Source organism: Vombatus ursinus, unplaced genomic scaffold (genome assembly GCF_900497805.2).
Source record: "Vombatus ursinus unplaced genomic scaffold, bare-nosed wombat genome assembly UNPS02000577.1, whole genome shotgun sequence".
In the NCBI taxonomy this organism is placed as follows: Eukaryota; Metazoa; Chordata; class Mammalia; order Diprotodontia; family Vombatidae; genus Vombatus; species Vombatus ursinus.
The window spans coordinates 3,056,987-3,084,497 of NW_020940355.1; the positions used below are offsets into that span (position 1 = coordinate 3,056,987).

General features: G+C 37.3%; 1 long non-coding RNA gene across 4 annotated transcripts in view; it reads right to left on the bottom strand.

Moving 5' to 3' along the window:
* The window catches only part of LOC114030236, a 424,548-nt gene that overhangs the window by 154,619 nt on the left and 242,418 nt on the right, over positions 1-27,511 (bottom strand). For 3 of the 4 annotated variants that reach the window (XR_003567601.1, XR_003567591.1, XR_003567582.1), the window contains one exon: positions 12,763-12,896. The exons of the other annotated variant lie outside the window; for it this stretch is intronic. This is a non-coding gene — a long non-coding RNA (uncharacterized LOC114030236). The remainder of the gene's footprint in view (positions 1-12,762; positions 12,897-27,511) is intronic. 4 annotated transcript variants of the gene reach the window in all.

Below are 27,511 nucleotides of genomic sequence, written 5' to 3' on the forward strand. Positions count from 1 at the left end.
TTTTTGTGCTTATTTTAGGTTTATTTATTGGGTTTCTAAATTTTAAATGCATATTCAGCATGTTAATCCTATTTTTTTCTATTTTTAAATATATATTGGTAGGCAATTGATTTTTTTCCCAAATACTGCTTTACCTGCATCCCAGAAACAGTTATTGTTCCATTTATTTCCTATGATTTGTTCTTTGACCAACTTATTATTTAGGATTTTATTGTTAAGTCTCCATTTAAGCCTGTATCTTTTGTTTGTGGTCTATGAACCCCATGGGTTCTCCTTTTCCATTGTGCCTCACTACCTAAACAATGTCATTTTCTGCAAGTGACAGAGAGAATGCTGTCCCACACTATGGCTTTCCCCTATATCCCTTATTAGGCAGCCTACCTCTGATCTATCCCCTCCTCTTGGTTACCTTACTTCCCCATTTGCTTCAGTATCTTTTTTCCTGAATCCATGCCCTCTTCCTTCCCCACATACCAGTTGCTGCCTCTAACTCCCCTCTTTCAGAGATAGGATGAGTGTTCTTTTTAAGCACCAAATCCACTAGACAACAGCCAACACAGGGTCTTCATCTCCCATCACATAATAATTCTCTTCACCCTGTGAGCATTTATAAGCAGACCCCCTTCCCACCACCAAATCAAGGCCTCCCTCTTTCTTTCCCTTTTGCAATCTTTCCCATGTCTTCACCTATTCACCTGAAAGATTTTCTCTTCCTAAGAGACTATAAGTGATACCTTCCCCTTATTATCAGTCCTTGATTTGACCACCCTGCATCACACCCTCCCCTCTATCTTCCATTTTCCCTAACCCCTTTCATGTAACTTCCCATCTTGTAAACACACACACACACACACACACACACACACACACACACACACACACACACATACACACACTGATTCACCTGTAGGCAAAGTGTCACAATGTTCTGTCCATAATGTCCCAGTTTCACCTCTTGGCTTATCTACACCTAAGTTCCATTTTCTCTTCTGTCTCCTTATGTATTTCTTCTACGGAAAATTCTTCCCGGTCTCTCTATCACTCTATTGCCGTTGCTGTCATTAGTTGTTATATTTGTTCACCCTTCATGCATTTGTGTTCTCTGGGGTGTTCAAGAAGCAAATAACCTCTTCAGGTCTGGTTTTCTTTCTAAGAATATTTCAAACACCTCTTTATCATTGAACATCCACCTTTCTTCATTTATGGTTAATCTCAGGTTTATAGGAGAGGTCATCCTGGACATCATCCTGAGCTCTATTGCTCTTCAAAATATGTAATTACATTCTCCCCTACATTTTCTGCTGTGTGGAGAATATTTTTCTGTTGTTTGAATTTCCTTTGTATTTGAAGGTCTTTCTAATAGTCACTTGCAGAACTACTTGTTTCAGAAGTGAATTGTTAAATTTAACCACTATGTGCCTTGGAGTTTGCATATTTCCCTATTAAAAAAATTAACAGAAATCTATTTTTCTTTCTCTCCTACCCTATCCCATTGAAAAAAGAAGAGAAAAGAGAAGCAAATTTTTATAACAAATATGTGTGATCAAGCAAAACAAATTCTCTCAATGTTCTATACTAAAATATGTGTGTTTGTTTCATTCTGTACCCTAAATTAATCACCCACAATGGACAGCGTGTTTATTTCATTATTGGTTCTCTGGAAACACAAATAGTCATTTTTTATTATAGTTCTTACAGCTTTCAAAGTTGATTGTTTCTACAACGTTGCTTGTTTTGTAGGTCATCATCCTGGTTCTGCTTATTTCATTCTTCATTGTTTTTTGAAACTCCTCAAATTTGTCCATTTTAATAATATTGATGTTATACCATAAATTGTTCATCTGGATGTGCTCACCTCATTCTGCATCAGTTAATATAAGTCTTTTTTAAATCATCTATTTCTTCATTTCTTATAGCACAATAGTATTCTATCATATTCATATACCATAATTTATGCAGCCATTCCTTGAGTTACGGAACTCTGCTTCATTTGCAATGTTTTTTTGCCACCACATAAAGAGCTGATATAAACATGTTTGTACATAAAGGCTCTTTTCCTTCTACATTGATCTCCTTTGGGTATGGGCTTAGTAGTAATGCTGACCCTCAGGACTGAATCTCACTCTCCTGACTACAGGCCTGGTGTGTTGCACATGCACCACTTGGCAAAGAATAGGAGAGAGGAGCAAAAGGAAAGGGGCAGATGTCCATAATTTGGGGCCATTCCCATATATTCTTCTGCCTCCCCACAAAAAAGAAAATCCAAGAATTCACATCCCAGACAAATTAGCAAAGAAATATAGGATGCTGAAGCTGAAAGAAACCTTGGATACCATTTAGTCCAGTCATTTTGATGACAGAGATCAATTAGATCAATCAGATCATTGATTACTTGACCACAAAGATTAATTAGACCACTCATTTCTGGGTTAGGTAGGTGAGGAGAGAACAGAGACACAGAAAATACTGATAGAATTAAATTTGACTGATTAAGAAATGAAAAGAAAATGTCATTTACCTTTCTTTATATTTATTTCATTTTTTCCTTACTTCCATCAGTTCATTTTCCTTTAATATTTACTAAAACTAGTTCTCCACAGGAAGACCTTTATTAAGTGCCAGCTATGTGCCAGAAACTAGGCTAAGCACTTTACAAATATCTCTTTGGATCCACACAAGAACTCTGAGAGGTAGGTGCTGTTATTAACCTCATTTTACAGTTGAGGAAACTGAAGCAGACAAAGGTTAAGTGACTTGCCTAGGGTTCCACAGCTACTAAACATCTGAGGCCAGATGGGAACTTAGGTCTTCAAGACTCCAGGCTCAGAATTCAATCCACTGCACCAAACTGCCACAGAAAGCCATATAGTGGGAAAGAGGAGCAGACTGGCAATCAAGAGGCCTAGGTTCTAGTTTCCACTCTTCTACTCGTTAGCCATGTTTCTTTAGGCCAGTCAATTTTAATTTACTATTAATTAAATATCATTCATCAATGGAAGCCACTGTGTGGTAGAAAATGACAACTATGAAAACACAAACAAGAAGTTCATTTTCTTAGAGTTGCCTCAGATGAATCATTCGGAAATCCTTTCTTCTTGAAGCCCCCACAATCACTCCCTATCCAATGGTACAGGAAAAAGCATGAGAGGCTATTTCCAGAAAAGAGAGTTATTGACCATAGTCAATAGGATGTTGATGAGGGATGCAGGATGAAAAGATGAGGGAAAATCAGAAAGATAGCATGAAAGCTAGGGAAAAGCTTAAAAAAAAAGTTTAAGCATTTTGCAAAATCAACACTACATTTCCAATTATTTTAGTATGACTTCAATGTAATTGAACATTCTCTTCAAGAATGTTGATAAGCAGATTACTATGAATATGCATTTATAAGGCACCTACTATGTACCTGGCACTATGCTAAGCACTTTACAAATATTCTCTACTCCACAACTCTGAGAGATGTTATCGCATTCTGTGGAACAAGAAGAGAATTACACAGATTCAATAAATCTACAAGGGTATAGCACTTTACTGGTGCTATATATAAAATATAGACAGGCAGTAAAAATAGCTGAAGTCAATGGCCCTCTGTTGGTTCTCGTTAATAGGAGGCAAACATCAACATGTTCCCTTTTCTTTTTTCCTTCCCATTTAATAAATGCCTCATATGTCAAGAAACAAACTTAGAAGGCCCCCATAACTGAAATCTCGGTGGTCTTGAAGGGCCCTTCCACTCCAAAATTCTATCTCAATAGCCATGGCATTCCTTTTTCAGAATTTTGTTGTCTCATCTCTTCATATATACACGTTAGAAAGCAAAGTAGAGATACGGCAAACATTCGGTTCATTATCTCCATATGCAATGCCAAAATAGAACCCTCAAGTTGTTCTCTTTGAAAAATCTATCTTATAGACTGGCTGTTTATGTTAATCAAATTTCCTGGATAATTTCCAGAGTGACACTCCAGTAATCAATTGTGTGGGCAGCTAAGTGGCAAAGTGAATAGAGTGCTGGGCCTGTAGTCAGGACGACTCATTTTCCTGAGTCCAAATATGGCCTCCTCAGACACTAACTAACTGTGTAACCCTGGCCAAGTCACTTCACCCTATTTGCTTCAGTTTCCTCACCTGTAAAATGAGCTGAAGAAGGAAATAGCAAACCACTCCAGTATCTTTGCCAAGAAAACCCCAAATAGGATCACAGCGGTTTGGATAAGACTGAAAATGATAGAACAGCAACAACAAATCAATTGTGTAGGTAAAAAGCTTGCCCCAAGATAAGAGCGATAAGTAGCCTTAACTACTGGCTCCTAACCTTGCTTGTAAAAGCGGTTAGATATTCTTTTCAGGGTTCTGTTCCTTCAACTGAGTTGTTTTGATTTCCCTCTCTTCTTCATTTAAAAATCTCTCTGTCCCCAGTGTCTGCTGAAGCACTTAGTAAATATGCATACAAATGCTTCCATAGCCATATGGATAAGCACCATCTCAGAGTGCCCATACTTCTTGGAAGAAATAACTCCAGAAACAGTACAGGAATCCAGAAGTCTTTAAGGAGCACAGCAGGAGGCATTTTTGAAAGTAAAATTACACTTCAATAGACAAGTAAATTAGAGTCTACCAATAATACTTGACACGGGAATAAAGTGAATATCCTAATATTCTTTTTTCTATTACACACATTATGGGAAACCAGAAAAATGACAGCAAAGCTAGGGAAAAGTTTAAAAAAAAAGGTTTAAGCATTTTGCAAACTCAACACTACATTTCCAATTATTTTAATATGATTTTAATGGAACTGAACATACTCTCCAAGAATGCTGATAAATAGGTTCTTATTAATGGTCAAAATAAACTACTTAATATCTAACATTAACATTATATATCAGTTTTCTCATCTTTGGACAGAGAGCTGTGTATTTGTGTGCAGATGCATATCTATCTATCTATCTATATATATGCATTTTTTTGCCTTTCAATGCCTTTATTTTTTGAATTTATTTAGTATTTTATTTTCCCCCAGTTACATGTAAAAACAATTTTTAACATTCATTTTTAGAATTTTAGGTTCCAAATTCTCTCCCTTTCTCCCTCTCCACCCCACCCCCCACTGCAAAGGCAAGCAATTTGATATAGATTATACATGTGTAGTCATGCAAAATATTTCCATATTAGTCATGTTGGGAAAGAAAACAAAGAAAACTCAAGAAAAATAAAGAAAGTAAAAAAAAAGTATACTTCATTCTGTATTCAGATACCATCCATTCTTTCTCTGGGGATGGATACCATTTTTTCATCATAAGTCCTTCAGGGTTATCTTGGATCTTTGAATTGCTGAGAATAGCTAAGTCATTCACAGCTGATCATCTTACAATATTGCTGTTACTTTGTACACCATACATTTCACTTTGCATCAGCTCATGCAAGTCTTTCCAGGTTTTTCTAAGAGCATCCTGCTCATCATTTCTTACAGCACAATAGTATTCCATCATAATCACATACCACAATTTGATCAGCCATTCCTTGATTGAGGGGCATCCCCTCAGTTTCCAATTCTTTGCCACTAGAAAAGACTTGCTATTAATATTTTTGTACATATAGGTCCTTTTCCTTTTTGTTCTTTATCCCTTTGGGGATACAGACCTAGTAGTGGTACTGCTAGGTCAAAGGGTATGCATGGATTCATAGGCCTTTGAGCATAGTTCCATATTGCTCTACAGAATGGTCAAATCTCTTCACAACACCAACAGTGCATTAATGTCTCATTTTTCACATGTTCCCTCCAACATTTGTCATTTATCTTTTCTGTCCTATTAGCCAATCTAATAGGTATGAGGTAGTATCTCAGAATTGTTTTAATTTGCATTTTTACAATCAATAGTGTGTTAGAGCATTTTTTTTCATATAACTATAGATAGTTTCAATTACTTCATCTGAAAACTTCCTATCTTTTAATCATTTATCAACTGGGGAATCACTTTTACTTTTATAAATTTGACTTAGTTCTCTATATCTTTGAGAAATAAGGCCTTTATCAGAGAAACTTGCTTCAAAACTTTTTTCATAATTACTATTGCTAACTATTTCCCTCCATCCTATTCCTCTCCCCCATTAATTCTCTTTCTCTCTCCTTTCACCTGTCCCTCCTCAAAAGTGTTTTGCTTCTGACTACCCCCTCTCCTAATCTGCTCTCCCTTCTATCGCCACCACCACCCCCTTCTCTTATCCCCTTCTCCTCCTACTTTCCTGTAGGGTAAGATAGATTTCTCTACCCAACTGAATGTATATGTTATTCCTTCTTTGAGCGAATTCTAATGAGAGTAAGGTTCATTCACCCCCTCTCACCTCCCGACATTCCTCTCACCCCTTAATTTTATTTTTTTAGATGGTATCCCTTCATATTCAACTTACACTTGTGCCCCCCTCTCTATATATGTATGTGTGTATGTATATGTGTTCCTTCTAATTGCCCTAATAATGAGAAAGTTCCTATGAGTAACAAGTATCATCTTCCCATTGGAATGTAAACAATTTAATCTTATTAAGTCCTTATGATATCCTTTTCCTATTTACCTTTTTGTGTTTCTTTTGAGTCTTGTATTTGAAAGTCAAATTTTCTACTCAGCTCTGGTCTTTTTATCAAGAATGCTTGAAAGTCCTCTATTTAATTGAATAACGATTTTTCCCCCTGATGAATTATACTCAGTTTTGCTGGGTAGGTGAATGTTAGTTGTAACCCTAGCTCCTTTGTCCTCCAGAATATCATATTCTCAGTTCTCCAATTCTTTAATGTAGAAGCTGCTAAATCTTGTGTTATCCTGACTGTGGTCCCATAATACTTGAATTGTTTCTTTCTGGCTGCTTGCAATATTTTCTCCTTGACCTGTGGGCTCTGGAATTTGGCTATAATATTAATATTAATAATAATAATATTAATAAGGAGTTCTTATTTTGAGATCTCTTTCAGGAGGTGATCGATGGATTCTTTCAATTTCCATCTTACCTTCTGGTTCTAGAACAACAGTTTTCCTCTATTATTTCTTGAAAGATGAGGTCTAGGCTCTTTTTTTTGATCATGGCTCTCAGATAGTCCAATAATTTTTAAAAGATCTCTCCTGGATCTATTTTCCAGGTTAGTTGTTTATTTCATATTGTCTTCTTTTTTTTTCATTCTTTTGGTTTGGGTTTGTTGTTTCTTGATTTCATATTTCATATTGTCTTCTTTTTTTCATTCTTTTGGTTTGGGTTTGTTGTTTCTTGATTTCTCATAAAGTCATTAGCTTCAATTTGCTCCATTCTAATTTTTAAGGAATTATTTTCTAAAGTGAGCTTTTGCACCTCCTTTTCCATTTGGCCAATTCTACTTTTTAAGGATTTTTTTTCTTCAGTGAATTTTTGTGCCTCTTTTTCCATTTGACCAATTCTGCTTTTTAAGTCATTCTTCTCCTCATTGACTTTTTGTACCTCTTTTACCATTTGACCTAATCTGTTTTTTAAGGTGTTATTTTCTTTAGTATTTTTTGTCTCCTTCATCAAGCTATTGACTCATTTTTCATGATTTTCTTACATCACTCTCATTTCTCTTCCCAATTTTTCCTTTACCTCTCTTACTTGATTTTTCAAAATCCTTTTTGAGCTCCTCCATGGCCAGAAACCAATTCACATTTTTCTTGGAGGCTTTGGATGTAGGAGCTTTGAATTTGTTATCTTCTTCTGAGTGTGTGCTTTGATCTCCCTTGTCACCACAGTAACTTTCTATGGTCAAATTTTTTTTTCTGTTGTTTGCTCATTTTCCCAATCTATTTCTTGATTTTTAATTCTTCATTAAAGTAAGGCTCTGCTTCCAGGGTGGAGGGTACACTGTTGCAAGCTTCAGGGGTTTTGTGCAGATGTTTTCAGAGTTACTTTTAGGGACCTATATGTTTTACTACCCTCCTGGTCTGTGCTCTGGTCTGAGTAACCACAAGTACTCTTTTATGCCCTGGAACTGTGAGGAGGGTCCCCTCTCCACTGTGGCCACAAGCTTGGAGTCCTACTGCTCCCCCTCACCCTAGGACTATCATCCAGGACTGTGACCTTGATACAAGCATAGGCAAAGCAACAAAGTCCTGCCTCAGTGCTATCAAAGAGACCCCCTGTAATCTCCTTCTGAAAACCCCCTTACCATCTGTTGGTTAAAAGCTCTGGAAGCAGCTGCTGCTGCTACTGATTCAGTGGCTCCCAAGGCCTGCTCTTGGTTTGATGGGGCTAGGGCTGTGCTGGCATGGCCTGCGTGGAACTGTGTTCCACTCTCACCCAGGTGCGACAGACCTCTCCAGCTGACCTTCTAAGTTGTCTTTCACTGGAAAATAATTTCACCCCATGCTTTTGTGGGTTCTGCTGCTCCAGGAATTGTTTTATGGTATTATTTAAAAGTGTTTGGAGATGTTTTGGGGAGAACTCAGGTGAGTCATTGCCTTTTCTCTGCCATATTGTGTACATATGCATTTCTTGAGGACACAGGATATGCTGAAGGTTTTGTGGACCTATAACTCATTAATCAACACAACAAAAGTCTACCTAAATACTCTTTTCCTTAGAATAGAATCTCTTTCAAGGCACTTTCATCTGGGAACTCATCTAAACTGCTATACTGAAGTACCAAAAGTATTTAATTATGAGGGTGTTATCTTTCCATAAACCTATAAGGTAGTCTTACAGTATAGATCCTAAGGATAACATGATATGGAAGCACTAATTTATTATAAGGGAATAAAAACAGTTCCTGTCTCTCTACACTATTTCTAATTGCTTTCAATTATTTAAAAATGTTATAGTTCTTATAGCATAATATTACATATAAATGCCCAACATTGTCAAGGATACTATCCTAATATCACAGCAGATAGGGGAGGAGGGTCAGTTCGAGAGGGCACCAGCTTCATACAAGAATACATTTTAGTTCCCTGGGGAGAAGAGGGAAGTACAAAAAAAAAATTTTATCAGTTGAAACCATTTGAACTTTATTTTGTCTGCTTGACCTATAAAGTCAGAAGTTCAATACCAGCTAACATCATTCTAAGTGAAATATAGATAGATAGATAGATAGATATAGATATAGATATGTAGATATATTTTAAATTGAAGGGCAAACTATGAACTTTTGAAATTTAAAATAATTCTTATTCTGTTAAAAATTTTTCCCAATATAAAGATAATTTTTCTAACAATCAAGCCAGAAGGCCTAATCACATTATGCTAACCACTAATATAGGTCCTGAAGATATCTCAAACTCACCATGTCCAAATCAGAATTCATTATCTTTCCCACCCTATCCCACACCCCAAAAAAACTCACCCTTATTCCAAAATTCCCTATTTCTGTTGAAAGCATCATCATTCTCCCAGTCTCCCAGGTTTATAACCTTGGCATTATACTCTACTTTTTCATTCTCCTTCATCTCATATTCAGTCAGTTGCCAAATCTTGCCATTTCTACTTCTACAAACAATTAGGTTACATAGTGGATAGAATGCTGGATTTAGAGTCAGAAAGATTTGAATTCAAATCCTGCCTCAGAGACTTACTTAGTTGTACATTAGCAAGAACATTAACTTCTGTCTGCCTCAGTTTCCTTTTCTGTAAAATGGGGTTAATAATAGCACCTACTTCACAGGGTTATTGTGGGGATCAAATAAGATAACATATGTAAAGCACACTGCAAACCTTAAAGTGCTACATAATTCCAGCCCTGTCCCTGATTTTATGGATATTAAAGCCTCTATTGCTGTCTCATCATGGAACTTTCTTTAGTGCATTGGGCCTTCCTCCCCCTGGAACATCCTATCACACCTATGGCCTGCTCAGTCCAGTCACTCAATAAACATTTGTTAAGTGCCTTCTATGTTCAAGCACTGTGTTAAGTGCTGGGTATACCAATACAAAAACAATCCCTACATTCAAGGAATCGTGCTGAGCTCCTTCTTTAAACAATGGCCCTGGAGCCCATGGCCCTACCTTCCAATCAGAGGGGCAGAGAGTACTGAGGAGATGTGAGTACAAGTGAGTACCAGGCAGGTTCAAGGAAGACCCAATGGAGACTTCCAAAGAAGTCCAAAAGCAGTATGTTGTCTTCAGTCATGTCCAACTCCTCATTATCCCTTTTGGAGTCTTCTTGGCAAAGATACTAGAGTGGTTTGCCATTTTCTTCTCCAGTGGATTAAGGCTAAGTGATTTTCTCAGGGTTACACAGCCAGTAATTGTCTGAGGCCGAATTTAAACTCAGATCTTCCTGACTTCTGGCCCAGCGCTCTGTCCATTGAGCCACTTAGCTACCTCAAAAGTAGTATAGCTGGTGGGAAATGGAGAAATGCTCATGCTAGAATATCTCACCATGGGACTTAGCCCCTTACCCCCATTGGTGAGTTCCTCCTAGAACCTTCACTTTGTGGACAGGCCCAGAATGGGCTCCTCTCATTCCACGCCTATCTTCTTCTTGACTTTCTAAACATCAAATCATATCCCTGTGCCTAGTACCTTCACTTTCACCTAAACCACCCTGCTCCCCAACTTTTCAGTTCCCTTAGCACAGTGCCTGGCATATAACACTTAATAAGTTTTTCCTCAGATTTCTGGGCATGGAGCCAAGATGGCAGAGTAGAGAAAGCACTCATCTGAACTTTCCCGACACAGCCCTCCCAATAGTGCCTCAAATCTCTGGAGTGGGAGAACCGACAAAAGGTCAGAGTGAGACATTTATTGTTAGGTACTCTTCTAAGCAAGGGCATTTAGGTGGCACAGTGGATAGAGTGCTGGGCTTGGAGTCGGGAAGACTTGAGTTTAAATCCAGCCTCAAAAACTTCCTAGTTACCCTGGGTAAGTCACTTAACCTCTGTTTGCCACTGGAGAAAGAAATGGCAAACCACTCCAGTATCTTTTCAAAGAAAATCCCATGGACAGAGGTCCATAGGGGTCAAGAAAAGTTGGATAGGATGGAAAGGACTGAACAGCAACAGCATTTCTAAACACCAGAAACACAAAGAAAGGTAAAAACTATGCCCACACTCTGAAAGAGATAATGCAAATAATTAGTTGCTTACAAGAGATATTCAGAATAGATGGAAGGAAATCTCAGAAGGGAAGACAGTTTCTCGGGGGACTGGGAAAGGCTTCCTGCAAAAAGGATGACAGATACTAAATAGTGGAGAAGAGAAGGAAGTGCAATCTAGGCATGGAAGAGAGTTAGTATAAAAGAATAGAGTGGCAAGTGGGAGGATTAGCAAGTAGGTCAAGGTAGCTATAGAGAAGAGTAGGTAGATGAGAATAAAATGTCCAAAGGCTAGGATACAGGTAATGAAAAATCTTAAATGCCAGAAGAGTTTGCATCTGAACCTAGTTGTAAGAGAGGAACCACTGGCATTTACCAAGTAGGTGAGTGAATGTTAGATCCATACTTTAGGAAAATCACTTTGACAGCTGAGTGGAAGACAGATTAGAGACAAAAAGACCAATTAGAAAGCTATTGCAATTGCAGATGAAAGGTGATGAGGGCCTGAACTAGGGTGGTACCTATGCGAGTGAAAAAAAGGGGACATATATAATAGGTGTTAAAGAGGTAGAAACACCTAGGTTTCACAATGGAATGGATATGTGAGGTGAGTGAAAGTAAGGAAGATATTGAGGTTCTGAACCTAGAACACCGGGAGGATAGTTAGAAAAGGGGAAGGCTTGGGGGAAAGGTAATTAATTCTACTTCTTGAATTTGAGATGCATGTAAATCTTCTAGGTTGATATGTCCAAGAGGCAATTGGTGATGAGTTATCTATGAAAATTTTTAAAAACTCATTATGGCTGAAAACCTGTATGTAAAAATTTGAGTATAATAATAGCTGACATTTATATATAGCTCTTTAAGGTTAGCATAACATTTTACTTTCATAATCTCCCTTGATCCTCACAACAGTCCTGTGAGATAAGTGCTAGAAATGTTGTTATACCCATTTTCCAGGTGAAGAAATAAATGTTCAGAGCTATAGGTGTCTAAAGCAGGATTGGAACCAAGGATTCCTGGTACCAAGTGCATTATTCTTTCCATTATACCATACTGCTTTGGCAGTTATGACCACTCATTTGAGCAATGTTAAATGTTCTGTTGTCACCTAACACAATTTTAATTATAGGGGCCCCTCAAACCTCAGACACTCATTCACATACCTTATAAAGTGGTTTGGGAAGGAATTACATGAAGAGGAGAAATAACTTTTTACCCCAATGGGAAAAAGCACTGGAAAAAGCATTCCTAAGATGAAATAAAATATTTCTAAATAGACATGAAATGAGCTAATAATGGTCAACTAATACTTCTTGGTAGCTTCTGGCATAGCAGCATTACAGCATTTGTCATGATGACAACTAATACTTGTCATTTCTACAACCTGAGAAAATGAACCAGTTCAGAGAATAAACTATAATTAGTTCTTCGAGCTTCTTTGATGTCCACAACAACAGAAAGATATTAAAAAACAAATAAGCACGGAAAGAAGAGCCGTAGAAAGTCAACTGAGTACATGTTTGATTGCATTGGAAACTATCCTGTTTATGGAAATCTTTGGGTAACTAAAACAGGAAAATTCTGAAGGTTGCTGCCACTTGCAATTAAAGGGTGTGTTAAGAGTATAAAAAGTTGTATTTTTACTAGAAACATTCTGAGTTTTATCTTCCTGTTTTGACTACAGGCCTCCTGACGAAGGGCCTGAGGTGTTATAAATTATCCCATTACTCACTCACCTCAGGTATCCCTGCTGGACAGAGCAGGAAGGAAGTAAATCTTGGAGTCCTGCACTTATATTCTTTAATCACATACATGCTTGCCCTTCAAAGTACTAAATCATTGTCTTTTCCTGGTCTGCAATGATTCATGCCTGAAACAGAGAGGAGAGGAGACAAGCTCTCAGAAATGCCATGCCAAAGGAAAAATAACTTTGTATGTTTTTCAATAATCATTAGGCACACCAATGCTACATGTTTTTCAAGTTGGCATTTGGGTAAGTGTATCATTCCAAGGACCAATAGTCCATTCTATGGATATACTCCATAGATTGTTGCCTTGTAAACTAAACATTTCCAGACTCTATGCCAATTTTTAAACTCCATTAAATCTTAACATCTATATCAAGTTAGATAACTTGGAGATGTCTTCAATTGGTGGAATTGGCCAACTATTGATGCCTATTTTCTTATAAACATCACTAGGCAGAAATATGATCAATCATGTGTTTTAAGATGGGACCCAAGTTTTTAAAATATTGTGTCAAAATTACTCAAAGAAAAGAGTTAATGATGCAGGCACACCAGAGAAATATATCTCTGAAAAAAATATCCTGAAGGTCTCTGGTCTTCTATTTATGATTTATGTTACATGGATATAACATATGTTCTTAATGTAGATCAATCAATTTACAAGCATTTATTAACTTCTTGCTACATTCCAGGCACTGTGGCAAGCACTTGGGGGTACAAAGACAAAAATGAAACCTGTTCTCAAGGAGCTTACAATCTAATGTGTACATATGTGTGTGTGTGTGTGTGTGTGTGTGTGTGTGTGTGTGTGTACAAAATAGATATATCATTCTGTGGGGTTTGAAGAATAAAGGATCAGCAAAGGCTTCTTCATAAGACATTATGGTTAGGAATAGTCAATGAAAGGCTGAAAGACAATCAGTCAAATAACATTTATTAGGTGCCTACTGTGTGCTAACCACTGGGGATTCAAAGGAAGGCAACACACCATCCCTGCTCTCAAGGAGCTCATAGTATAATGAGAGAGACAACATGCAAACAGCTAAGTTCAAACAAGACATAGGAAATAATGCACTAAGAATAAGGAGGACTAGGAAAGGCTTCCTTCAGAAACTGGGACTTCAGCTGAGACTTAAAGGAAATTAGGTAAGCCAGGAGGTAGAGAGGAAGAGGGAGAGTATTCCATGCAAGAGGGACAGCCAATGAAGAGCTCTGAGTTTGGAGAGATAAAGGGTTTTATTTGAGGAACAGAAATAAGACCAGTATTACTGGATCACAGTATATGAAGGAGATTAAGTCTTAAGTAAGAAGACTAGAAAAGTAGGAGGGGACCAGGTTATGAATGGCTTTAAAAGCCAAACAAGATTTTATATTTAATCTTAGAGGTAATGGGGAGCCATTGGAATTTATTAAATGGCAGTGTGGGGTGAGGGTTAGATCTTTATTTTAGGAAGATTATCACAGACTGAGATTAAACCCCCTGTTTTGGTTACATAGGCACACATTCAAAATGTTTGCTCTTTTATATGGATGGACATTTTTTTCTCCCTGTTTGGACTTTCCCTCTCAATACACAACACACTAACTGCCTGGCTTCCATGTGTCTTGTCTGGCCAAAAGAGAAGTGCATGGTCAGTGGTTTTAGTGACATTTAAATATCTATGGTTGTAGAGATAAGAGCAGCTCCTAGTTCTTGCCAAGCAGATGCCCAAAGCCAAAGGAATAAGGCCAAGTGACAGAAAAGACTTCCTGCAAGTTTTACTAAACTTTTTTGTTGAGTTTGCACCGTAACTATCAGCTGCTCTTCAAAACTGCCAACTGGTTTCATCAGATTTGATATTAGATCAATAACAGAATAATAACTATACCATGGTCTCCCAGCTATAAGATTGATGAGATTGATGAGTGAGTGCTAATGAGCACTGTGGCCACATGGTTTATTTTTTTTTTTTTTGCATTTGCCTCTTTGACCTTAATTTTATTTCATTCCAGGGGCTGGAATCTAGTTCATCTTGGACTGAGAAATCCATTATGAAAACCTTTCAACAAGGACCAAACCAGGCTGTCTCCTGTTTATATCAAGAGCCTTTTCAGCAAAATGACCACAAAACAACACCAGATTCAAAAGTGACTGAGAGGAGTCATTTGGAGAATATGGGAGAATAAACAGCTAGATCATCTGGGAATATGTATATGACCACAAATCATTTAAAAATAAACTACTGTCCCTCCATTTAGATAGTATGATGAAATTATTAACAGAAGGGAAAAAATAAGCACTCTACTATTTTAATATTGTTGCGTTACATATGGGTTTTAAAAGGCTCCTAATATGAGTCTCTGTGTCTATCTCTTAGGAGCCAAGCTCTTGTAAAGAATGTAACGAATTATAGCAGTGAATTCAAATATCTAAGAAAGAATCTGTTATCTAGACTTCTTTAGAGATTGATTAAAATAAAAGAATGTCTTTTGACTTACCAGTTGTGCTCTGGAAATAGAGTTGAAATAAAATCTTAACTTGAATGTGCGTACACACAAATATATATAATTATCTATAACTACCTATATATGTATATACATATACACATACATATAGAAATGTTCCCCAGTAAGCCTATCTTAGCTCATGTTTGACATCTAGATGACAGCATATGAATATAACACATTACCCTTTCTCACTGTTAATCATAGTGATATGAATCCCACTATAAAATATGAGTCCTGTGCTACTCAACCCCAGCAGTGCCATGAATTATTTTTAAGGGGCAGATTTTTTTTTTAAACATAGTAGTCTTGTTTTTACCACCAACTGTAAAATCTATATGAATGGAAGGAAACTAAGCATAGTCAACATTTCCCTAGCTATCACCAGGATTGGCAGCAAATTTCCCTGGACTCTAAGAACAATACAATATAAGCCACAGGTGACTGTGCTCATCAGATATAAAGTGTCCAAAGATTAAGTCATAGCAGTATATACTTGAATCATATCCCAACTTCACTTAAATATAAATTCAAGGAAGTATTTTAGCAAAAAAAATGTGTATGTCAGAAAAACAGGTGACACTCTTTTCAAAAATGCTCTTTTAGAAATCTCAGGGATTTGTGCTATCCCAAAGCAGTGGATACAAATTTCTAATGTTCTCAACATAGTCCTAATGTAGATTAGTGGCTCTGCTCATCTTTTATCTTTATGGAGAGCCTAAGGAGCCCAGGAAATGATTCAAAGAAGGAGACAAAAAGAACAGAAAGCATGAGACTTTCTATTGGAAACAAAATTATCTTCTATCTCCAGGATAGAGAGGACATGAGCTGCTGACTTGCCCTGATCTTTCCTTTGCTCTAATCTTGTAAGCTTCCAGAGGAGATGAGCGTGGGATGTAGGAAAGTGTAGGGAAGTGGGCAGAGGATAGGTGCTTGAGAAAACAAGGAATTCCTCCATTTCCTTATACCACAAACAGTTGATGGCAACTTGAGATGGAAGTGCATGGGAGAGTTAGACTCAAGTCCTGAAAGGACAGATACCGAAGGCACTTTCCCAGTCTAAGAAAGAGCTGGGACAATGATAGATTTCCAGCAGGAGCACATGGCATAAGCTGACATCGATGTTGATGTGGTCCAAAATGGGAAGTTCATGGACAGTGCTCCTGAACTTCAGTATCCTATGTTGAGAAAGGGGAGTTCTTTGTTTCTGGGCTTCATGGTCCCAGAACTTAACCTTCTATTAAAGAAGATGGTTATCACCAGCCTTGGGAGTTTGCCTTGATGGTAGTCTCAAGTTTGAGAGTCCCCAATTGTGAAAGCATTCAAGTTCAAGAGTTCAGAAATCCAAAATCTGGGAAAAGAAGACAAATGCTTAAATGCTAAGCAGCATCCTTCTTGAGAAAGGAGAGGTCTATACACATAGTTACTGAACAGCATCCAACCTTGGAGAAATAAGAGCATTGCTCATGCATGTCTACTGCATCTGAAGGGCTAAAGCCATATCAGGGATGTTAGAGAGATCACAGATGGGCCTTTGCCACTCTCTCTCTCATGGTGAGGTATTTCCAACCCATATAGGGTCACCACAGTTTAAGAAGTACTGAAGGGGTCACAGGGGGAAAAAGTTTAAGAAGCCCTGATTTAGAGAGTAGTGGTCCCAAAAGAAGGGATACTACAATTTAGGACCTCCAAAAAGTGAATTTCTTTTCCTACATAGTCCAAGACCTCAACAGATTCTCTGTGGGATTTAAGGAAAATTACTAAAATATTGGAACTACTATGTGTGTGTGTGTATGTGTTTTAAGCTATCTATGGGCATCTATGAGTCTTTGAGTATTGTTTGTGTTTTCTCTATCTGTTGACATGGTCCACTGAGTTCTTTGCATCTTCTGCAGGTTCTACGGGATTCAATAAAGGCTATCTTAGCCAATATGCATTAATTACATTGAGTGTTTACTTGGAAGCTTGGGTTACCGTTTTTCCATGTTTGGAGAATCCTAGACACAAGATATTTTACTTCAGAGATTACCCCAGAACAAACACTAAGGTTGTGGAATAATTGCTGAAGACAGAGGACAACCCTCTGGCTTTGGTCTCGGAGGCTGAAAATAGTCCATGAGAATTCAGAGTCTTGGAGGGGGCCTGTGCCTCAGGTGAAATTAATTGAAGCTTAATCTCATTAATCAAGAGGTCCATTTAATCAAATGATTAAGTGTATTTGGTGTCCAAACTTAAAATGGAAAAAATTAAAAATAAGTTATATTTTATATTTTATTTTAATAGCTATAATGAGTTTTGTAGGTATGAACAAAAGAAATTAATATTTTAACATGTCTTATCACTCACTTGCAAATATCTGTACATAAAGATAGCTCACATTTATGATGTACATACAAAGCACTTTCTTCATGGTCACATGCACAAGGGAAGACTGCAAATACAAAATGCTCTGTTTAGCATTGAAAGACTTTCAAGACCTAGCCCCCATCTTCCTTTCTAGTCTTCTTACATCTTACTCCCCAACATATACTCTTCCATCCAGTGTTACTGGTCTCTGGGCTGTTCCATGAACAAGACACTCCATCTCTTGGCTTTGGGCATTTTCTCTGCCTGTCCCCAATGCCTGGAATGCTCTCCCTTTTCTGCTCCGAATGCTGACTTCCATGACTTCCTTTAAGTCCTACCTCTTACAGGAAGCCTTCCTCAACTCCTCACTGCTCTCCCTCTTTTAATTATTTCTTATTTATCCTGTATGTAGCCCATTTTTTATATATTTATTTGCATACTGTCTCCCCCATTACATTGTAAGCTCCTTGAGGACATCGACTGTCTTTTGTCTCTTTTTGTAACCCTAGAGCTTACGAAAGTGGCTGACACATGGTAGGCATTTAATACATATTGAGTGAATTGAATGGAATGAGATAATCCTTTTCTTATAGACAAATAAAGCTAGTCTGAGATAGGTTAAATAACTTCCAAAAAGCCATATCTAGTAGGCAGTAGAATAAAACCCAGGTCCAAATTCACTGCTCTTTCCATGATGCCATGCTGATTTCTACATACATGAAGCCACAAATAATAGAAGAAGATTAATACTATCATCATCATCATCAATAGACACACTGGATTTATCTGGAATATATAGAACTGTTCCAGATACCACAGTCACCAATTATGACTAAGATGTCACTTTAGTCCTTGAGTCATCTGACATCTAATCGGAGAAATAAGATATATTACTAGATAACCTAGGGCAACTAGATGGTATAGTGGATAGAGCGCCAACTCTGAAATCAGGAAGACCCGAGTTCAAATGTGGCCTCAAACGCTTACTGGTAATGTGACCCTGAGCAAGTCACTTAACTCTGTTGACCTCAGTTTCCTCATCTGCAAAATGAACTAGAGAAGGAAATGGCAAGCCACTCCAGTATCTTTGCCAAGAAAATGGGGTCACAAAGAGCTGGACGTGACTGAGTAACAACAACTAGATAACCTAAACAACATAAATGTACAAATACTCAAGAAGTATAAAGATAAGCATGGAGTCAACAGAATGAGAATCTGAGTCATCCATAAAATGATATTTTTAAAAGTCTCATATTTGTTTTTTTTTAATTTTACTTATTTTTAGTTTTCAACATTCACTTCCATATGCTTTTGAGTTTTAAATTTCCCCCCTTCTCCATCCCTTCCCCCACCCCCAGATGGCATGCAATCTGATACAGGTTCTACATATACATTCATATTAAACATATTTTCACATTAGTCGTGATGTAAAGAAGAATTAGAACCAATGGGAGAAACCACAAGAAAGAAGAAACAAAAGAGAGAGCAAATAGTATGTTTTGATCTGCATTCAGACTTTATTGTTCTTTCTCTGGATATGGATAGCATTTTCCATCATGAGTAAAAATCTCATATTTAAAAGCAGATCTCTCTCTCTTTCTCTTTCTCTTTCTCTCTCTCTCTCTCTCTCTCTCTCTCTCTCTCTCACACACACACACACACACACACACACATACACACACACCCTCAGCAATCAGAGCAAGAGCATTGAATCTTGACGTTACCAAGATTTCAACCCAAAAATTTGTGGTTTTCAGTACAGTGGTTTGAGAACTCATTCACATTTCTTTACATAAACAAAATATCCCAGATAATGGTCTCCTGACACTGAGGAGTCAGAGCAGGGGCATTGAACTAGGCCAAGTGCTCTACTGGTCTATTAATCTGCTATTTCTTTTTTTTTTTTTCATAAAGCACTTTAAGGGTTTAACAGGTGAAGATTTCTCCTACCATATGGTCATCTGGCTGCATGCACCTAGTTACACATTGTTGATTTAACAGTGAAAGTGTTATACCTCAAACTACCACTGGATGAACAGAGAAGCATAGGTACTTAAAAATAAATTAGAAAACTATGTCTTCTAATATAACACCACAGATCTCAAGCATTGAATCTTACCTGAGAATACCCTTCCAAGAGAAACAAGGAAGGAGCCAGACAGAGAAAAAGATAGGTAACAGGCAATTATAAAGGAGTACTCAAGAATGAATATACATAGGAAAAGTATTCTCTTCATTGAATTCAGTTCTGAATGTAGACCAAAGGCAAACCTAGAAGTTTTTAACCCCAGATGTTAAAGATCACTATGAAATGTTCTTACCAGTTAAAGGGAACTCCCTCTGGAAATTATCAGAGTCTGCCGCACAGGCACTTTATTTGAACTGCCAAAAACAGTTCAAAGTCCAGCTGCCGCCACTGTAGTTGTAAGAGACTAACCAAAAATATAGAGGGAAACTAAAAAAGTCTGTGGCTGGTTGGGAAACCAGAAACTGAAGGAGTAGTCGAGTTCAAATAGACCATTTCTCTATGCTCAAGCAAAAGTGTTATCTACATTACAACTCTAGTCTCTCAACTTAGCACAATGAACAAATGAGAAAATTGAGCCTGTATTGACTTGGTTCTCCACCCCTCAAAGGCTGTTTATAAGTACAGTTTGCCTGTAGGAACAGGAGTAAACCCAAGCACAATATCATCAAGATGACGGAGCAGAACATCCAATAGTAGATAAGGGACTATACAAAGAGTTAGATTTTCAGACAGACGTGGTCGGCATATCATTTTGTTTAAAAAAACAAACAAACAAACAAACAAAAAACCACAGTATCAAAAATAAAACCAGTTACCGGTAAGAGAAAAAATGAGAAGATAGTAAATTTCATTCATTCATTTCGTTTGTCCTGTTTCTTTCTGCTCAATGCAATTGAATAAATTTTTATGAAGAGCCTACTATATTAAGGGTACTGCTCTAAGACTCACTCCTTCTCTTGTTTCCCTTCCTTTTAATCTTATATTTGGTGGCATATGAAAGAAATTATATACATTAGTCAAATACAAACAGAACATTTTGCTTGGATTTAGGGGGGTGTTTTGTTTTGTTTTTTAGTTTAGAGTTTGCTTTTAATTTTCTAGCTCATTTAGCCATACATACTTAAGTTTTGTTTTAGAGATTTCTTTAAAGTTTCACACTGGGATAGTGTGAAAGAATTTGATTCCTCTGTAGTTAGAAATTCCAATATTGAAACCAAGTCTATTTGAGCTCTAAGCTTTCTGGAAATCCACCTAGGCCACAAGTATTATCTGTATTTTTTGTATATTTATATGTGTAAAAATGCATTCCCTGATAAAACATAAGCTCCTTAGGAACAGAAACTATTTCTTTTCTTGTCTTTGATGCCTAGCACAGTCCCTGGCACATAGCAGACATTTAATAACTGCTAGTTGATTGATTAATTCCTAGCCTCCATTAAAGTCCTACTTTGATACTTCAAGACAACCCAGATTCTCAGTTTATGCCAATGAAACATAAGCTGTGGCATCTCCCCCACATGAGGAAAGACTGAATTATTGGGCCCACCAATCAGTCAGTCAATAAACATTTATTAAGTGCCTACTGTGTGCTAGTCGCTGGGAATATAAAGGAAGGCAAAAGGCAGCCCCTGTTCACAAGGAGTCTAATGGAGGAGATAACACACAAACAACTATGTACAGACAAGCTATATACAGAATAAATTGGAAATAAACAACAGAGGGAGGTCCCTAGTACTGAGGGGGATTAGGAAAGGCTTCCTATAGAAGGTGAGATTTTAGCTGGGACTTGAAGGAAGCCAGTGAATCCAGGAGGTAGAGATGAGAAGGAAAGATATTTAAGGCATGGGAGATAACCAGTGAAAATACTCAGAATTGGAAGATGATGCATCTTAGGTGAGGAACAGAAAGGAGGCCAGTGTCACTGGATCACAGATGTTCATCAACCAAGAGCCCATGTCAGAGGAATAAATTTTTGGCCACAACAACATCTACTAAGTCAGAGAGAAAATGTGATCTACAGCAGTGTATGCCACACCCATAACACCCTCCTCAAAATCATAGATCCTTCAAGTATTAAAGTGTGTAATCCTGAGATTCTTTTATTTTCTTTCATAATATTCATAATATCAGCCAGATAGCCAACCTCTCCTATTATTACACACTATCTTGAATTGGTCTTAGTGTTACCAGTAATTATTTGAAAGTCTTTTTCTCTCCAAATTCCCAAAGCTCCTTGATTTTAGTAACCACATCATATTCTTTTCCTTTTATGTGTGCTAGTATATAATAGTGCTAGGTATACAATAAATACTATATAAACATTTGTTGGATTCCAATGAAAAGTATCTGCTATATTCATCATATTAGTTCAAAGTTCAACTGATATTGTTGTACTGTCTGGCATTTATATTGAGTCTTGAGGCTTATATGGCACTATATATGTATATATAATATATTATATATATTATATATGTGTGTGTATTATATATGTGTGTATATATATATATATCTCCCTCATAGGATATATATATGAAAGAATATATATATATATATATATTCTTTCATTTGACTCTCACAAGAACCCTACGAGGGAGATGCTTATATTACCTCCATTTTACAAATACAGAAAACAGGGCTTGGAGAGTTCTAAGGACTTTCTCAGTGCCAAATTGCTAGAAAGCGTCTGATTCAGGATGTTAACCCTGGTCTTCTTGGGTTAAACTCAATTGCTGAGTTGAACACATTATCCACTGCAAACCTCAAGAGGCATGGCAATAGACAGAGGGCTAGAATCAGAGTCAGAAAAACACAGATTCAAGTTTTGCCTTTAACATATACTACTAGTTATGGGACTATTGTCAAGTCACTTAACTTTTTAATGCTACAAGTAACTAATACAATTCCTTATAGACCAGTTGCCAAACTGCATCCGTGGAGGTAGTTTGCATATACTAGTGAAATCGCAGATCCAGACACATCCCTCTCCCACAAAAAAAGTCAGAGTTATCCAATTCTATTTTCAGTTACCAATATGGGTAACTAAATACTTAATAACTGTGTGATCCTAAACCTCACTTTTATTACCTGTAAAATGAAAGTATGTATGTATATGTAATATATATTATATATAATATACATATCTGTAATACATGTCTATATATAATATATGTGTGTAATATATATGTATATGTATTACCTACCTCACAGGACTATAGTGAGGATGAGTTTTATAAAATCATTATCTATATACTGGATTTTATGCACATATGATTAAGAATATCCTCATCCCTTATTCCAACTACAAAGAGAGAATAAACTTAAGGAGGGCAGGAAGACTCACCTTCCTGAGGTTAAACCTTACTAGCTGTGTGACCCTGAGCAAGTCATCTAACCTGGTTTGCCTCAGTTTCCTCATCTGTAAAATGAGATGGAGAAAGAAATGGCAAAACACTCCACTATCTTTGCCAAGAAAACCCAGATGGAGTCATGAAGAGATGGACACAATCAAAACAACTGAATTAAATTTAAGGAATCCCTCCAAAATTAAGGAAATCATGAGTGACATGACAAATTTATTCTAAAAACAGCATATCTTAAATTAGCAGGATTTTGAAATCCTGAGACGTGATCTTTCACCTGTGTCTTGTTTCTACTATAACTACCAGCTAGAGCTCCAGGCCCAACTACACAACCTGACTAAATCAAGCTAATGTCCAAACTAATTATCACATTCTCAGATTTAATAAATTCACTGACAGTCCCCCCCCCCAAAAAAGGACACCAGATTTTTGAAAAAGAAAAACAAACAAACAAACAACTAAATACTTATGGTTATCAAACACCCTTCAGACATTTAACGACACGTCTAAACTGGCATTCAGGCCAGACTTCATGGTTTTATATGGGCCCGTTTCCTCTCTTCCAAGGGCACTCTGTGTAACAAATTATACAACTGTGACCTTGCAAAGATTACAGGAAAGAGACTGATGAGTTCAGATGATAGAAAAGCTTCACAGAAATCAAATCACATTTAATGTAAAGTTAAAAGTAAAATGAGTTATATACCAAAGTACCACAGCATATGGACATATAAGGTTGCAATCAGAGGGGGCACGAAAGACCTAAATGCCCATTACTGATCATTCTTTTCGGTTAAAAAGCAGATGAGTATTAAAACTCGAATATATGTGAAAGGTAGCATATTAAGTCATTATCACCCATTAACACCTTAGCACAAATTAATTTATCAGTTAGCTTACCAGTCACCAAAGCCCTGAGTGAATGAAGCAAGGAACAGATAAGTTTTAATGAGGATAGAGGCAGAGAAAGGTACGGAGGATAGGGAGGTGCTGAGGAGTGCAAGCTTCAGCTCTGCATCATCAGCAGAGGTAGCCCATGAAGCCAGATGCACTATGGGGATATTAGGTGCCTCAGGGAGGGAAGCTGCAAATCTCCTAAGTATCTTATACCTAGATGTGAAATTAATGGGAAGGGTAAATTCTTACTAGGAAGAAAGGGTATGATGTGATTAATATTTGAAGAGTAAGATGCAAAAACTTCAATGAAACATGATGATGAACAGGGCCCAAAATTAAATAGGAGGAAAGCAGGATGGATAACATTTGGGAAATTCAAGCCTCCTTTCTGTTCCATGAACAAGACACTCCATCTCTCAGCACTTTCTCAAAGCACTTTCTCTGGCTGTCCCCCATGACTGGAATATTCTCCCTTCTCATCTCCACCTACCAGATTCCCTGGCTCCTTTTAAATCCCAACTGAAACCCTATCATCTCCAGAAAGCTTTTCCCAACTACTCTTAATTCTATTGCCTTGCCTCTTTTAATTTTTTTTCCTATTTATCCTAAATATATCTCGTCTATACTAACATTTATTTTCTCATTGTCTCCTCTATTAGATCATAAGCTCCTTAAGCACAGGAACTATCTTTTGCCCTCTTTTATACCTCCAGTGCTTAGCATAGTGCCTGACACATAGTAGGAGCCTAATACATATTTATTGACAGACTGAAATTTCCCAAAATATTGAATATTTTGCCACCTCCCTCCTCTCCCCAAAAAGCCCCCACACAGATGATATTCCACGATTGATTCAGGCTATGCAGGCTGCCATCAGCTTAATACTGGCCAGAGGGACAAGGGGTGGGCACAGGGCAGGAAAAATACAGCTTTAGAGGATCTGAGAGGCAGTGTGGTAGTGCTGGAAATACTATGTGGCTACAAATCATTAAACTTCCATCTCAGGAGAATCAAAGTAACCAATGACCAAAAGATGAGTCAAAGTTCAGTCTCCACCCATGTTGCCATTTCTTGATAATTTCTTACATCTCTCCCTAAAATCATCAGGATCTACCTATGCTATTCCTAGCCAACTGTACTATTTCCTTACTTGCCCCCCACGTCTCGAAAATGTTTTAAAAATACAAATGAGGATCCTGAAAAATATCAAAATAGTTGTTTTGTGTAAATTGGATTTTTCCAAGCCTGCATTTCCAAGATCTTACATTTGGGGGAAAGACTGATAGGTCCATCTTGCCTGCTAATCCTATCTCAGGAACAATTTAGTGAGGAAAGAGCCCAAGCCTATTGATTCTGGGTCTAGCCTTTTGTCCATTAGGTCCTGGCTGTTTATCTACAGCTCTTGTATTACACAAGTCATTTCTTTGCTAAGACTTTCATCCCAACATTTAAAGCTTACCTAAACATTGAAATATTGGCTTTTTGAATAAGAAGAAATTTAAAAAGGCAAGAGATTAGGTTGAGAATAAATTCTGACCAGATCTTGATGTCATTATGCCAACCTCAAAGAACATTTAACTTTTTTTGAATCAGAACTACATGATTCCCATGCTGTTGATTGGTAGGATCATGTTAATTTTGTAAATGATAAATCAAAAGAGATCAGACGGCCAATTTAATATGTCTGTCCTCTATCAACAGTTATTTATGCTTCGTCAGGTGTTCTACTTCATAGACTCACATGATCTCAAAAGTTGGAAGGGACCACATCTGCCTAACCTCTACCTGAATAACAATTCCATCTATAGCATAGCCTCCAAGTGGTCAGTCACCCTTTTACTGAAGATCCCAGTAGCGGCCTATTTTGATTTTGGATAGCCGGGATTTGCAGCATTTACCCATCAGTGTTGACTCTACCCATTGGGACTAAGCAGAGAAGTCTAATACCTCTTACGGCAACATTGTGTAATGAGAAGAGCAATAGATTTCAAGTCAGAAGACTTGGGTGGGAGTCTCAGTTTTAACACTTACCTACTGTGTGATCCTTGGTGAGTCATTTCACTTTTTGAAACCTCAGTTTCAATGTCTATGAAATGGGGATAATAACATTCTCATAATCTAATTCTCAAGGTTGGTGTGAAGAAATTGCTTTGTAAGCTTTAAAACACTGCATACTGTGAATTATTAAAAATTATTACTCCTCCTCTACAGTTCTATTCTAATGCTTCATCATGACCTGGAGATTACCTTGGTGCCTTGAAGGTGATACCAGTTGAGCGCAAACTTGAACAGGTCTAACATGTTGTAAAGGATTCAAGCTTGGAAGTAACAATAAAAATTATGTCTTCGGGTTGAAAGTCCAGCCGAGCTAAAGTCAGAAAGGCTTATAAGCATGTTTGCTGCTGGAGGATGAACTTTTTACCTAGAGTAATTCATAAAAGCCATCTTAGAGATGACATGACCTGGGCTAGTCAAGGGAGAAATGACATGAATATTACCTCACAGGAGAACTGTGAGCAAAGTACTCTGCAATCATGCTTTAAATATTCTATAAATATGAGCTATTATTGCATGAGCCATTCAACTAGAAAGCAGAATACATCATCTTTCCTCCCCCCAAAGTGGCAGGAGAAAAAATGATGAGAAAACACAGTGCTATTAGGATTATTGCAATAGACTCCTAAATGGGCTTCCTGCCTCAAGCATCTCCCCATTCTAGTCCATCTTCTCTCCAGCTGCCAAATGATTCTCCTTCAGCACAGATCTCATCCTATCAATCTCCTGCTCAACAAACTTCAGTGGCTTCCTATGGCCTCTGGGAGAAAATAGTAAAACTGCTCCATCTAGTTTTTAAAGCTCTTTGCAACCTGGCCCCAATCCATCTTTTCAGGATCATTGGATATGACCTCCCTACAATGTCTGCATTCTGCGATCCAACCAAGCTGACCAACACTTACTCTCTCATCTCTGCAGTTTTTCATTGGCTCTCCCTCATACCTAGACTGCACTCCCTTCTCACCTCTGACTCATAGAATTCCCATTTTCTTTCATTCAGCTCAAGATTCAGCTAAAGAACTATTTTCTACATTTAAGGCTTTCCTGATTGCCTGATTAGTGCTAGGGCCCTCTGTCCCAAACTACTTTGTATTTAATCTCTTTATATTTGTTCTGTATGTGTGTTCCTGTATAACATGTATGCATATGTGTGTCTCTATGTGCATATATGTATATATTTGTGCATGCAAGTATACATATATGCATACCTACATATATTTGTGTACATGTGCATATGCACAAATATGTGTATGCACATGCATGCATACATACTTATGCATGCATGTGTGGATATGTGCACATGTGTATATGTTTGTTCATATCTTTATAAATGCATATTATATTGTGAATGCACAAATATATGTTTGCACACACATGTATATGCATACACATATTTGTGCATATGGGTATGCGTGTACGAGTGTGTACAGATGCACAAATATGTGTACATACCTGCACAAATATGTGTATACATAATGTGTATATATATATGCATATGCATGTATGCATCCATATATTTGTGTGTATACATATATATGCATATGCTCATATATACATATATAAATGA